The sequence below is a fragment of the Loxodonta africana genome, chromosome X, assembly GCF_030014295.1.
Source record: "Loxodonta africana isolate mLoxAfr1 chromosome X, mLoxAfr1.hap2, whole genome shotgun sequence".
Classification (NCBI taxonomy): Eukaryota; Metazoa; Chordata; class Mammalia; order Proboscidea; family Elephantidae; genus Loxodonta; species Loxodonta africana.
Window position 1 is genome coordinate 168,555,454 of NC_087369.1, and position 13,613 is coordinate 168,569,066.

At 40.6% G+C, this 13,613-nt stretch overlaps 1 pseudogene; it reads left to right on the forward strand.

Annotated features, from left to right (window-relative positions):
- Positions 1-4,197: 4,197 nt before the first annotated feature.
- Positions 4,198-8,448, forward strand: LOC100667254 (translationally-controlled tumor protein-like; annotated as a pseudogene).
- Positions 8,449-13,613: the final 5,165 nt, after the last annotated feature.

A 13,613-nucleotide genomic window follows, 5' to 3' on the forward strand; every position in this document is an offset into this window, starting at 1 on the left:
AGGTTTGAGTCCGCCCATAAAACCAAAACCCACTGCCATTAAGTCGATTCCGACTCATAGTAACCCATAGGCACCTGGAATAAAAGCCTGGCAATCTATAATCTAGTTCTGAAAAATCAGTCACTGAAAAGCAAATGGAGCACTGTTTTACCCTAAAACACATAGAGTCACCATGAGTCAGAGTCCACTGGATGGGCAACTTTTTTTTTTTAATTACTCTGTCCTTGTTATGCCTTCTAAGGTGTGTATGTGTGTAGGGATGGGGTGTGTGAAGGAAGGAAGCTACTCATTTGCCGGGCATTTCTCAGATTTACCTGCTTTACTTAATGTGGGTCCTAGCTTCTTTCCATGTCTTAAATAACTTTATTCCCTGTGAACAGAAAAAAGTTTTTGGCTTACTCTATTTACACTTCAATGAGGATACCTTCCTTCAGGTTTGTACATAATACCTAAAAAATGTAATGAGTATCATTTTACATAGATGCAGCCTATATCCAAACTTACAGTGGACAGTTACCCATCTTGATTCCATGTGTTTCTTTTAGCTAAGCCCTTCCCTCACCCAAAGCTCGTTGTGTGGAATAAGAGAAAGAGGTCCCAACAGAAAGGGAAAATAACAGAGCAAGGTCAATAGAGTTGGGCAGGTCAGCCGCATGTCTTTATCAGAATATGCTCCTTCCATAACCAAACTCTGGATTCTGGTTTTGTTCTAGAAGTTTCTGCTGTTGCCTTTGGAAGTCTAATCTAGATTGGAAGACACACTTGGTATTTGAATCTATCTTCAAATTCTTTTATTTTTTCTCAGGCTTCCTCTGTGAAAATTGGAAAAGCTCCCAATAAGATCTTGTAACTTGAATATGGGAATGACATATGATATAGGGCTTATAATTTATGATGAGACCAGTATGTGTACAATTTCTTTATTCAAAGGTCGCATTGGTTGACAGAAATATATACTTGCAGAGGTTTTAGAAAAACTGGAACAAAATGATGAAATAGGAGGGCAATTATTCCATTGATTTATTATCTTCTGGTAGTTTTTACTTATATTTTACACAGCCTGCATGCATGTGATAAATATTTTGACTATGTAGTTTCTATAAGACATGTAATCTTATATTTAAATCAATTAAAAATAACTTACCAACTTCTGCAATCTGAAATTGATCAAACATGCAATCAGGATGCATTGATAATTAGTAGTGACTGGAATGTGAACGTTGGAAACAAAGAAGAAGGATCGTAGTTGGAAACTATGGCCTTGGTGATAGAAACAATGCTGGAGATCGCATGATAGAATCTTGCAAGACCAACAACTGTTTCATTGCAAATACCTTTTTCCACCAACATAAACAGTGACTGTACATGTGGCTCTTGCCAGATAGAATACACAGGAATCAAATCAACAACATCTTTGGAAAAGACGATGCAAAAGCTGAATATCAGCAGTTAAAACAAGGCTAGAGGCCGACTGCAGAACAGACGATCAATTGCTCATATGCAAATTCAAGTTGAAACTGAAGAAAATTAGAACAAGTCCATGGGAGCTAAAGTACGACCTGGAGTATATCCCATCTGACTTTAGAGATCATCTCAAGAATAGATTTGACGCATTGAACACTAATGATTGAAGAACAGGCTACTTGTGGAATGACATCAAGGACATCATCCATGAGGAAAATAAAGGTCATCAAAAAGACAGGAAAGAAAGAAAAGACCAAAACGGATGTCAGAAGAGACACTAAAACTTGCTCTTGAATGTCAAGTAGCTAAAGCAAAAGGATAAAATGATGAAGTAAAAGAGTTGAACAGAAGATTTCAAAGGGCAGCTCAAGAAGGCGAAGTAAAATATTATAATGACATTTGCAAGGACCCGGAGATAGAAAACCAAAACGGAAGGACACGGTCAGCTTTTCTCTGGCTGAAAGAACTGAAGAAAAAATTCAAGCCTCGAGTTGCAATAGTGAAGGATTCTTCAGGAAAATATTAAATGAAAAAGACAGCTACCCGGCCAACCAACTGGAAGACATCCGTATTTATGCCTATTCCAAAAGAACATGATCCAACCAAATGTGGAAATTATCGAACAATATTTTTGATATTACACGCAGGTAAAATTTTGCTGAAGATTATTCTAAAGCGGCTTCAGTAGTATATGACAGGGAACTGCCAGAAATTGAAGCCAGATTCAGAGGAGGATGTGGAACCAGGGATATCATTGTTCTTGTTAGGTGCCGTCCAGTTGGTTCCGACTCATAGCGACCCTATGTAGACAAGTAGCTGTCTTTCGAATTTCTTGGCATAGATGAGTGAGTACTTCCAGCACTGCATCCATTTGTTGAAACATCTCAATTTATACCCCATCAATTCCTGGAGCCTTGTATTTTGCCAATGCCTTCAGTGCAGCTTGGACTTCTTCCTTCAGTACCATTGGTTCCTGATAATATGCTGCCTCCTGAAATTGTTGAACATTGACCAATCCTTTTTGGTATAATGACTCTGTGTATTCCTTCCATTTCTTTTTGATGCTTCCTGAGTCGTTTACTATTTTCCCCATGGAATCCTTCACTATTGCAACTTGAGGCTTGGATTTTTTCTTCAGTTCTTTCAGCTTGAGAAATGTGGAGTGTGTTCTTCCCTTTTGGTTTTCTATCTCCAGCTCTTTGCACATGTTATTATAATACTTTGTCTTCTGAAGCCACCCTTTGAAATCTTCCGTTCAGTTCTTTTACTTCATTTCTTCCTTTTCCTTTAGCTACTCGATGTTCAAGAGCAAGTTTCAGTGTCTCTTCTGACATCCATTTTGGTCTTTTCTTTCTTTTCTGTCTTTTTAATGCAGCTCTTGCTTTCTTCATGGGTGGTGTCCTTGATGTCATTCCACAATTTGTCTGGTCTTCGGTCATTAGTTTTCAATGTGTCAAATCTAATGCTTGAGATGGTCTCTAAATTCAGGTGGGATATACTGCAGGCCATACTTTGGCTCTCATGGACTTCTAATATTCTTCAGTTTCAACTTGAACTTGCATGTGAGCAATTGACGGTCTGTTCTGCAGTTGGCCCCTGGCCTTGTTCTGACTGATGATATTGAGCTTTTCCATCGTCTCTTCCCACAGATGTAGTCAATTTGATTCCTGTGTATTCCATCTGGTGATGTCCACGCATATAGTTGCCATTTATGTTGTCGACAAAAGGTATTTGCAATGAAGATGTTGTTGGTCTTGCAAAATTCTATCATGAGATCTCCGGCATCATTTCTATCACCAAGCCATATTTTCCAAGTATGGATCCTTCTTCTTTGTTTTCAATTTTCTCATTCCACTCACCAGTAATTATCGATGCATCCTGATTGCATGTTCGATCAATTTCAGGCTGCAGATGTTGGTAAAAATCTTCAATTTGTTCATTTGTGGCCTTAGTAGTTGGTGTGTAAATTTTAATAATAGTCGTATTAACTGGACTTCCTTTTAAGCTTATGGATATTATTGTATTATCATATTGTATCACTGATGGCATTGTACTTCCAGATAGATTTTGACAATGAATGCAACGTCATTCTTCTTTAAGTTGTCATTCATGGCTTAGTAGACTATATGATTGTCTGATTCGAAATGGCCAATACCAGTCCATTTCAGCTCACTAGTGACTAGGATTCCGATGTTTATGCATTCCATTTCATTTTTTACTATTTCCAACTTTTCTATATTCATACTTTGTGAATTTCATGTTCTGATTGTAAATGGATGTTTACAGCTGTTTCTTCTCATTTTGAGTTGTGTCACATTAGCAAATTCACCATCAAAAACAAATAAACAATAACTGACAGAATAGCCACTGGGAATAAAAAAATACATATATATAATTAAAAAAAATTAAATTATGTTAAATAAAACTATTTGCAATTTTGTTTACCTTTGATGTGCACAGAAATAGTGTCTCAAATATATTATATAATTGAATTTATGTTGTTGGTACATGCTGTCTAGTCAGTTCCGACTCATAGGGTCTGCATGTATGACAGAACTAAACACTGCCTGGTCCTGCGGTATCCTCACAATCGTCTCTAGGTGTGAGCCCATTGTTGCAGCCACTGTGTCTATCCTTCTTGTTGAGGGTCTTCCCCCTTTTCACTGACCCTATGTTTTTCTAAGCATGATGTCCTTCTCCAGGGATTGAACCCTCCTGATGACATGTCCAAAGTATTTGATAAGTAGTCTTGCCATCCTTGCTTCTAAGGAGCATTCTGGCTGTACTTCTTATAAGAGAGACCTGTTCATTCTTTTGGCATTCCTTGGTATATTCAATAGTCTTCGCCAACACCAGCTCTGACTGAACCAAAAAACAAACCAAACCCATTGCCGTTGAGTCGATTCCAACTTATAGTGACCCTAGAGGACAGGAAAAAAAAATTTATTATTTTTTTTAGACGACAGAGTAGAACTGCCCCACAGGGTTTCCAAGGAGGGCGTGGTAGATTCAAAGTGCCACCTTTTGGTTAGCAGCCATAGCTCTTAACCATTATGTCACCAGGGTTTCCTTTGAGTGAACAGTGTCTGATAATTTGGTGTGGGTCAGGTTGTAGAGAATGGGTGTAAAATGAAATGGCACCAAATTAGAGAGCTTGGCCTTAGAAAAAATCATCTGGCAAGTACTGGTTGAGCCCCCACTCTAGATTCAATAATGTGAAAAGACAAGATGACTTTCAACAAAATAGACAAGAAATCATTCCAAATGAAAGAAGGGAGGAATTTGCCATGAACATACCCATTCTGGTGAGTTTTCAGCCTGTAGGTAATTTCTGTGTAGGACTTGAGAGGTTGGTGTGGATAGAAGGTGTGGTAGGATGGCATTGTCAGTGTTATTGCTGGATTTCTCTCTCTCTTCAGACTTCTGAAGGTCACACCTTTCTCTGTAGTTCCTTGAATTTTTTTTTCCAAGTTAAAAATTTAAAAGGGAAGCTCAGCTTTTCCACCTGCCTTCCTCCCCCTCTACTCCCCCTCCTCCCTGCAGTGGTGCTTGGAGCTCCAGGCTCTGGCTAAGCTAGTGCCACAATGAGATGTTCTCTGACATTTGCAAGACCCAGGAGATTGTGGAGGGTCTGTGCTTGGAGGTGGAAGGGAAGATGGTCAGTAGGACAGAGGGTAACACTTATAACTTTCTTATTAGTGAAAAAACCTTAGCTGAAGGCCTAGATGGTGATGGAACTGAAAGCAATCACTGGTGTGATATTATTACCAACCATCACTTATAGGAAGCCAGCTTCACAAAAAAAGCCTACAAGAAATACATAAAAAATTACATGAAATCAATCAAAGGCAAATTTGAAGTACGGAAACTAGAAATAGTAATACCTTTTGTGACAGGGGCTGCAGAACAAATCAAGCTCATCGTTCTGTCTCAGTCATCTAGTGCTGCTATAACAGAAATACCACAAGTGGATGGCTTTAACAAAGAGAAATTTATTTCTTCACTCTAAAGTAGGCTAAAAGTCCAGATTTAGGGTGTCAGCTCCATGGGAAGGCTTTCTCTCTCTGTTGGCATTCTCATCAATCTTCCCCTGGACTAGGAGCTCCTTTGCACAGGTCCAAAGGACACGCTCTGCTCCTGGCACTGATTTTTTGGTGGTATGAGGTCCCCCTTCCTCTCTGCTCACTTCTTTCTTTTATATCTCAAGAGATTTCCTCGAGATAGAATCCAATCTTGTAGATTGAGTCCTGCCTCACTAACACAACTGCCGCTTATCCTCCCTCATTAACAACATAGAGGCAGGATTTACAACATGTAGGAAAGTCACACAATACCTGGAATCATGGCCCAGCCAAACTGATACACATATATTTTGGGGAACATAATTCAATCCATGACATTCCACTCTTTGGCTGCCCCCCAAATCACATCCTTGCAACATGTAAAACATATTCACCCTATCATATCATAGCAAAAGTCTTAACTCCAAGTCCAAAATCCAAAAATTCCTCTTCATCTGTGAAATCTAGAATACAAGCTGTTTGTTTCCAAAGGTACAATGGCAGAACAGGCACAAGCTAGACATTTCCATTACAAACGGGAGAAACTGGAGGAAAAGAAGGGATAACAGGTAGCAAGTACGTCAGCAGAACACGTTGCATTATCTCTCAAAGCTTTGAAAATAATCTTCTGTTCTCTGAGGCAATTTTCACAATGGCCCTTCCCTCTAGCATCTAGGTATTGGCCGCAATCTTCAGATTCTGAGTGGAGGCCCCTTGTCCCTGTACTTCAGCTCTACCTACCAAGGCCCACTGGGACAGTAACTCTGCTCCCTCGGCTTTAGGCGCACCATTCTCCTCGTTCATCTGAATGGCAAATTGACCCTTAGAAACACCGGAGGCCATGGCTCCACCCTTTGAAACTACTGAGGTCCTGGCCGTACCTTTTGAGACTGAGGCAGTTCAGCTTCTTGTGTTCCTTGTCTCTTCAGCTTCTGCTTCTTGGTTTCTTGGCCTCTCAGCTCTCAGGCCTCAGGCTGCATCTGCCCTACCAGGGCAAGTGTTCCAAATCTCCGAAGCTCCACGGTAAGTGACTGGAGACACCCCAGGAAGCCTCCTGCTCACAGGCACTCATCTCTCTCACTCCGTGGGTCAGCTCCAGTGCCATCTCATGCTGGTCTCCTAGTTCTGCTGCTGCCGCTTCTCTGCTGCTGCTCCTCTATCCATTCCCAGTTTCAAAACAACTTCCACATTTTAGGTATCTGTTAGAACAGCACCCCACTCTCTCGGTACCAAATTCTGACTTAGGATGGGTTCTCTAGAGAGGCAAAACCAGTCAAACATATATATATATATATATATATATATATATATATATATGTATGTATCAAGGAAACAGCTCACGTGATTGTAGAGGTTGGAACGTCCCACTATCTTGGGTCTGGATAGTGGCCTTTCCCAATTCACAGAGCCTCAGAAGGTGGTGAACCCAAGATAGTAGGTTGGAGAGCAGGTCTCCTGCTCACAGGCTGTGAAGGCCGAGGAATCCCCAAGGTCTGCAGGCAAGACCACAAGGTTTTTCCTGATTCATGTAGCTGCAGGGGCTGGCGAACCCAAGGTCTGTGGTCGGAGAGCAGGACTCTTGCTTGCAGGCTGTGGAGATCGACAAATCCCAAGATGGACAAGTAAGTTTCTAGCTCAAGTTCCAAGATTCAGAGGTTAGACAAGAGACAGCTGCTGGATCCAGAACAAACCAACAACCTTGGCAAGGCGAACAGGAAGGAAGTAGGCAAGGGAAGGCAGAGAGATGAAGGCTGAGGGGGCAGTGAGCTGCCACAAGCCACACCCCCACCAGTACCACTCAGCAGATTCCATCATGAGGGTGATCATATATCAAATTTTTACAAGGAAGTGATCACAATTATACAACTGCCTAAACACTGAGAATCATGGCCCAGCCAAGTTGATACATAATCTTAACCATCACAGTCTACCCCTTGTCAACTTGGCATCTGTACACATCCCCCCAAACCATATGTAATCTCTGAATAAACACAATTACAAAGTCATACTTGCACCTAACATTATACGACTAACACACATACAGTTGAAAACACATTAGCCCCGTTTACATCTTATATCATATAAGTGAAGAAAAAATATCTGGTGCACACATATGAAGCAGAAATATAAGAATTACAGTCCTTGTTTCTGCAACTGGTCACATGGTCTTAACTGGTATTTAGAACTACCTTCTTCCACCACCGATTCAGTATTCCCTTTGCCCTTAGCAAGCACCTCAGCTGGTTGTGGTTCTTTGCCTGTGGAGTGACCCAAACCTTCATTCCTGAAGGGTTTGGGGCATTAGTAATCACATCGGAATTGGTTTGCTATAGTTTTCCATTTACTTTAATCACAGGACACGGTAATTTGCTAATTTCAAAAACTGCCAGTTCTTTATTGTTGAAACCATGAATCCAGATGGTATGGTTGCTCTGCTGGACTACTTTCAGGATGGTGTGGCCCCATATATGATTTTCTTAAAGGATGGTTTAGAAGTGGGGAAATGTTTTACTATAAGATAGAAACTGATGTTGGTGAGGAGTGAGCTTCTTGGCTCAAGTAGACTCAGGAAACTATGTGGGCAGTTCCTGTCTGGAGAGGAGATGAGGAGGCAGAGAGGGATGGAAGCTGACTGAATGGACACAGGGAATACAGGGTGGAGAGAAGGAGTGTGGTTTCTCATTAGGGGGAGAGCAACTAGGAGTACATAGCAAGGTGTATATAAATTTTTGTATGAGAGACTGAGTTGACGTGTAAACTTTCACTTAAAGCACAATAAAATTAATAATAAAAAATAAATGGGGAAATGTTAACAAATTTGGCAATTTTTTGGATCTATCATCTGTCATCTTAACTGGCTGCTGTTTTTCATCCATACACCAAGACTTAGACAAGTGGGTCTGATGTCATCTTGAGCTCTTCATTTATGTTGACCTTGATTTATTTGGAGCAGAGGCATCTTTTTTTTTTTTTTTTTAAGAAAAAGGCATGTCATGTAGGTTGTCTAAAAATAAAATGCATTTAAACAACAACAACACAAAATGATGCTCAGCAGCTTAAACACTGCTATGTTCAAGAAATTGATACCTCTTTCTGTACTGTCTTTCCATGTTAAAATTCATACTACTCAACATATGCATGACAATGATTTTGGAGATGGGATGCTGATTGAACAGGAAAGCCCCACAGGCACAGGATGTAGCTGGGAGGCAGGGAAAGCCACAGGGAGAAGAGATACAACATGACCAACACTCCCAAAGTAGTCAAGTTTCTCCTGCCTTGGGTTATGCATGTATTTGGTGGAAAATCAGCTGAAAAAAAAGCTAATGTGAGAGATAACAGTGCTTAGCAACCAGGGAGGTGGGAAATAGCCTGGTGGGGAAAGGTGACATTGTCACTGAAGCGATCAAGGGAATGTTCCTGGCAAGCACCAAAACTGTGAATAAGTGGAGGAGCCCTGGGAAAGCTGGAAATAAGAACACCCAGGATCCAGTTGTTTGAGCCTCGGTAAGTCACTTAACTTCTTTGAGTCTCCAACTTTTCCTATAAATTGTTGTTGTTGTTAGGTGCTGTCGAGTTGGCTCTGACTCACAGTGACAGTATGTACAACAGAATGAAACACTGCCTGGTCCTGCATCATCCTCACAATCGGCACTATGTTTGAGCCCATTTTTGCAGTCACCGTGTCAATGCATCTTATTGAGGGTCTTCCTCTTTTTCTCTGACCTTCTACTTTACCAAGGAAACCCTAGTGGTGTAGTGGTTGTGAGCTATGGCTGCTAACCATAAAGGATGGCTGTGTGAATCCAGCAGGCACTCCTTGGAAACCCCGTGGGGCAATTCTTTAGAGTCACTATGAGTTGGAATTGACTCAGTGGCAATGGGTTTACTACCTTACCAAGCATAATGTACTGATAACACGTCCAAAGTACGTGAAATGAAATCTGCCATCCTTGCTTCCAAAGAGCACTGTGGCTGTACTTCTTCCGAGACAGATTTATTTGTTCTTCTGGCAGTCCATGGTATGTTCAGTATTCTTCACTAACACCGTAAATCAAAGGCATCAATTATTCTTCCGTCTTCCTTATTCATAGTTGAGCTTTTGCATGCATATGAGGAGATTGAAAATATCATTGCTTAGGTCAGGCGTACCTTTGTCCTCAAAGTGACATCTTTGCTTTTCGACACTTTAAAGAGGTCTTTTGCAGCAAATTTGCCAATGCAATGTGTCATTTGATTTATTGACTGCTACTTCTGTGCACATTGATTGTGGATCTAAGTAAAACGAAATCCTCGACAACTTTAGTATTTTCTGCATTTATCGTGATGTTGCTTAGTATAAAATGGGAGTAATAATGTTAACACAATTTCTCGAATTAGAGCTGCTTGCCACAAACAGCCAATTCTTAAGACAGGGATGAAGTGGGTAGCAAGAGCTTTATTATATATCAATATATAGGAGACAGAGGAGAATGGTCTCCTCCTAATCCTGTCTCCTCAAACCGGAGGCCAGCTGGAGGTTTTATAGGGAAGGGTACATGCGTTTTAGTAACTTGTGGAATGTCCATTCTCCTTCTGTGTGTTTTTGGTGGTTACATCTCAAACATGTTGATCTTTTCCTGTCGTTATCCCAAGGGGTGACTGGCACCATCCTGGTTCCTGGTCACAAGATGGTTGCATTTTCCTGTCTGACAGGCTTAGAGCTATATCACTTATTTTTCCATGGTCCTAGGGGAAACATTGTTTAACTTTTAACTTTTAGTGGAACTAAACAGCAAAGTCATACTTGAAGATATAGACAGGCTAGGGATGGAAAAATGGTGCAGGTTCTGTTCAAGATATGGCTTAGCAGCCTGATCCAATAATACCTACTTTTTGAGATTTTTGTAAGAATTAGAAATGATGTGTGTAATCCTCCTAGCATAGTGTCTGGTATTTAGATCACTCTTATGAAAGGATACTTATTATTTTCATCCATACCAGAGCTTCTGTGACAAGCAGCAGAAACAACACGGTAGGCATAAGAATCTATTCCATGAGGTTAGGCAAGTGGGCTCGTGGTATTAAAAAAAGAAAAAATAGGAATACTACTAACTAAAATAATATCGTTTTATTAGAAAACATGAAATCTGTTCCCAGTCATTTTAAATGTTTGACTATAAACCCATAGGTTGGAGGTTCGATTCCACTCAGAGTCTCCTTGGAAGAAAGGGTTGGTGATCTGCTTCCGAAAGGTTGCAGCCTTTGCACACATGGGGTTTCATCAGTTGGAATCACCTTGATAGCAACTGTTCTTTTTTTTTTCTTCTCATTTTTAATCAATTCATTCTTTGGATCTTCTTTTCTCAGACAGACCTCACCAGTCTGTGCATAAAAGTAGCTGGAGTTGCCTCAGTAACTCTGCCCCTCATGGCTGGCAAAATACATCAGCCTCAGTTTCCTGGTTCCCAATCAATCTTGTGATGCCTGACAATTTACACAGATTTGGGAGGTCCACATGATGTGACCCTCTAGCATTTATGTCCTCCTCACTCTTAGTGCTTATCTGACCTGTCACTCCAACCATTTTATGAGCCTATTTCTTTCTGTTCCCTTCAAGTCCATAGCTGCCTACAACCCAGCAGGACACTGAGGCAGCAGATTTGTCCTACTGACTTTAAATTCCTGAGTCATGGACTTGTTTCCAGCTTCCAGAATTCAATTGCAGATGACAAGACTAAGAGGGGATGACTTATTACTAGGCCAGTGGTAAACAGATTTTCACAAGCGTTGGTGTTGTCTGTGGCATGGCTCTATTATCTCTCTAGCAAATTATAGATCTTTTCTGTGCTGAGCAAAATGGGTATATTGTTCTCATTTAGACACTTTTACTTTTAACTAGGAATTCAGCTCAAAATAGGCTCCTAACTAAGCCTGTTTGAACTGTTTATGAATAAGACAGACTTGAGAACATCTTAATGTATATTTATCTCTTCCCACTTCCATTCTTTTATACAGGAGCCAATTTGAGACATTCCTTGATCATTTAAAAACACGTCTTCAACACAGGCTTTGCTTGATCACTCTAAAACTTTTATTCCCTAATGGAAGAATTTCCCCCATTGTCTATGCTATTAATTACCTTTCTTTTCAGACGAATTGTCTGTTGACCCAAGGAAAAGGGGGCTTGGATTAAGATGAGAGAAAGTGAAGCAGACACTGACATTCAAGAGTTGGCCTAGTCCAATCTGTTAGGCTCCACTGTTGCTGTGAGCTGGCCTGGTGCTCACTGCTAGGTCCTGGTGTTTTCCTGTTGAACATAACCAATATCCCAGAATATCCAGACTCACCAAGACCACTCTGTGACTGTGGTGGAGCAAGACAAAAATAAGACCACTCCATAATCATGCCTGAACACAGACAAAACAGGAACATTATCCAAGCCACAAAATATCAAACATTTCCCTGTCCCGGCTAATATGAGTGACTGATGCTGCTTCTATATTCTGCCTTTAAAAAAAAAAAAAAAAACTATTTTATTTTTTTTGTTGTTGTTGAAAAAACACACTGCAGAACATACACCAATTCAACAATTTCCACACATACAAATCAGTGACTGATGCTTCTTTACTTGTTACAACTTTGACCTAGCTGTGGTCTGTCCTCCCTAGCTTGTTGTGGTTGTTAATTGCCATTGAGTCAGTTCCAATGCATGATGACCTTATGTACAACAGAATAAAACATTGCCAGTCTTGTGCTATCTTCGTGATTATTGATATGTTTGAGTCTATTATTTTGGCTATTGCCCTCCCTATATAAAAAAAAAATTATTTAGATACCCAATCGTAGAATTATCTCACTTCCTTACAGCATCCAAACCAGAGCAAAGCCTTCTTCCTTAAACTCACCCCAAAAATCACCTAACACAAGCCCAAATCCTTTCTTTATAAGCCCTTTCTATAGTAAGTCCTTTCTAACACCATATTCCAGAGACACCCCATGGTTTCCTATAAAGTGCATTCTTCTCACTTTGGTGAGTAATAAACTCAACTTGTAAAAAAAACAACTACAGGTTTATTCCTGGTGGTGTTTGGCTGGAGGGCATAGACAGAAATGGAGGTTCCACTGAGGTTTGGCTGAAGTACTCGCTATCTCGGACCAGGGCTCAGTAATATTGTGCATATCTGAGAACCCTTGTGTGTCTCTCTGTTTGATATGCCACCCTGCCCATAGTATAAAGTTAAGTTCTTGCTAAATTGAGCTCCAATATTTCATCGAAGCCCTTTTGTATTGGGTTTAACTTGTTTTCCTAGGAGTAAGGTTCCTTGCAAAAGAGCCCTGGTGGTGCAGTGGTTAAGCACTCAGCCACTAACTAAAAGGTCAGTAGTTCAAACCTACCAGCCTCTCTACAGGAGGAAGATGTGGCAGTATGCTTTAGTAAGGATTTATAGCCTTGGAATCCCCATGGGGCAGTTCTACTTTGTCCTGTAGGGTTGCTATGAATTGGAATATGGCAAGGAGTGGAAGGTTCCTTGGGATTATTTTATTTTATTTTGGGGGGTTATCTGATCAGATTTATATTATTCCCTCGTGAAATTGTTTTAGAGCCTTCTAATACCTGCTGCTATGGTATGTATGCTTGCCTAGAGTCTGGGGTGATATTTGTCTACAAGAGGCAAACTCTGCAAAGAGAGGACAAGCATAGGTCCAACGAGTTTGTCTGTGACCAGGACCATGGTGCTGAAGGGTTCAGAAGATGTCCTCTGAAGAGTATACTTTTGGCAATCTTTGCCTTGGGTCACCGTTTTGAAACCTTAAAAGGACTTCCTCCTGAGTCCTGCCTTGTGTGTCCCAGTCAGTTGCTTTTTTTAGTTTCATCTGCACAGAATCAGGAGGTTTTGCTTGGCTCCTGACTGGTGATGATTGGCCTTTGGCTGATCACTGGACACCAAGTTACCCAAGCACCATCCTTACAGATTATTCTTCTCATGGGGTCGTCTTAGTCTAAACTAAGAGGCTAAACATCTGTTTCCTCTGAATTGCCACTGCCCTCAAATACATACTTGTAAAGGTATATTAGGCAGTTCTTTGCTGCAAAATTATTGCATT